Below are 2448 nucleotides of genomic sequence, written 5' to 3'. Positions count from 1 at the left end.
ATGTCAATTAAAAAAAATTTAAAAAAAAAACCTATTCTGGAGTGACACTTCCACAATGTGGGAAAATTCATACTGAAGGTTAGTTCATAATAGAAAACCAAAAACACTATCTGAGTCAACAGAAGCAACAAACAGGAGGATTAGAAACAGAAGAACCCACAACAAGAACTTATTTATTTATTTACTTATTTATTTTTAGAGAGAGAGAGAATGTGAGCAGCAGAGAGGGGCAGAGAGAGAATCTCAAGCAGGCTCCGTGCTTAGCACGGAGCCTGAGGTGAGGCTCAAGCACATGACCCTGAGATCATGACCTGGGCTAAAATCAAGAGTTGGATGCTCAACCAACTGAGCCACCCAGGCACCTCAAGAATAACATTTTTACATAAGTGAATACAGCTTTCACAAATGAAAAACATAAGAGTAAATTTTTTAATGAAGTGGAGAACAACTGATTCAGTTAAAACAGAGGATAATGAAAAGATTAAAAATATGTAAGACATTTCAAAACTTGAATGATGAATGAGAACATTCCAGAAAATGTCTAATAAAAATTCTAGGGGAAAAAAATAAAAGAAAAAAATAAGAGAGGCAATATTTGAGGAGTCAAGGATCAATCATTTTCTATAATTCTCATTATTGTCTAATAAAAGTATAAATGATTACTGTCAGCCCAGAGGCCAACACGGGGCTTGAACCCACAAACTGTGAGATCATGACCTCAGCTGAAACCAAGGGTCAGACATTTAATAGACTCAATTATACAGGTGTCCCAGTTAAATTACTTTTAAGAAAAATTTGTCAATATCTAATAAAGTTGAAGAACATATATATATATATATATATATATATATATATATACTTTCTACAAATATAGATATAGATATAGATATTGAAGAATATATATACTTGTACTTTTTAAGAAAAATTTGTCAATATCCAATAAAGTTGAAGAATGTACTTGCAATGTGTGTGTGTGTGTGTGTGTGTGTGTGTGTGTATATGAATGTATATGTACTTGTACTTTTCTAATGGGGAGAAAATCTCAGAATAAGTACCCATGCAGTAATGTATCTTGCAGCCTTATCTGTTTTTTCCTTTTACATTTTATGTTTATTTATTTTTGAGAAGGAGAGAATCAGAGTGCAAACAAGGGAGGGGCAGAGAGAGAAGGAGACACAGAATCTGAAGCAGGATCCAGGTTCTGGGATGTCGGCACAGAGCCCAACCTGGGGCTGGAACTCACAAACCACGAGATCATGACCTGAGCCAAAGTCGGATGCTTAGCTGACTGAGCCACCCAGGCGACCCGCAGCCTTATTTGTAAAGGGAAAATATGGGACCCTATTAACTGAATCACTCCCAGGACATCTTTGACACACGCTGCTTCTATACATTAGGAAATGTAAATTCAGTCACCAGAAACTGTATACTACTCAAGAGTTAAAACATTTGACTAAGTTTTATTTGAGGAAAAAGTCCCGTAATTGAGTTCAAAATAAAAAATATAAATTAATAAGCAGAGACATAAATACTTTAAAATACCCTGTCAATTTATAGAGGTCTGGCTGAAACAATGTGCTCAAAATAAAGCTAATATGTACCTTTCAGAAGAGTGTCCCATTCCGATCTGGATTCAAAATCAGTTTTGTAGTTACACTATGCACAATTCCAATGGGCTTGACTCTTCGATCGGTTCACAAGCTATATATAAACAGTGGATGAGAAGTAAGGGATGAAAATATGCCTACAGAGGAACAGGAGTTTAAGCAGCAAGGGATGACAGCAGCAATAAAAAGCAGACGCATTGACACAAAAGTCTTGTCACTTTGAGTCCCTTAATTTGGAGTTGTACAACTCTGTGGACCCGTTTTTCTTGAAGCCTTCATTATATTACAGTATGGCTTTAAAGTCCATGTTCAGAGTAAATCATTAGCCCACATATCATTTTGTTCCATACGCCGTTTAAGACAGTAGGTTAAGAAGAATGGACTAGAATGTGTAGACACGAAACACACGATTGAAGAAAGATAAATAAAGGGAAGGTTCTTAGAGCTTACGCCGGCAGTGTGAACTCAAGGCATGCTGCTGGGTAGGTTAACTTCAAGAGCCAGATGCCCTTAAAGTTGTGTGATTCTCCTGAAGCAATACCTAGAAGGCAGGGGTGACATCAAGGAGATCAGCTGTCTGCTCTGCTTTCAAGAAATAAATGGCATGGAAGCAAGAAATGATGTCGTTTTAAAAAGTGGTGTATCCTATGCACTATGATCCTCTCTGATTAAACTCTCTATAAACCTTCAGTAACACATATGCGTCCTATTATGCTCTGGAATGAAGGATTTGTGATGGTGACAGGGGATGGTGTTGAGTCCTGCCCAACGAGCAGTGAAAATAAAGAACTGCCGGCGGGTACAGGTAAGAGTCAAGTTCCGGCCAATGCTTTGTCGTGGA

This window comes from Neofelis nebulosa, chromosome 8, assembly GCF_028018385.1.
Source record: "Neofelis nebulosa isolate mNeoNeb1 chromosome 8, mNeoNeb1.pri, whole genome shotgun sequence".
NCBI lineage: Eukaryota > Metazoa > Chordata > Mammalia > Carnivora > Felidae > Neofelis > Neofelis nebulosa.
This window is presented reverse-complemented; position numbering follows the sequence as displayed.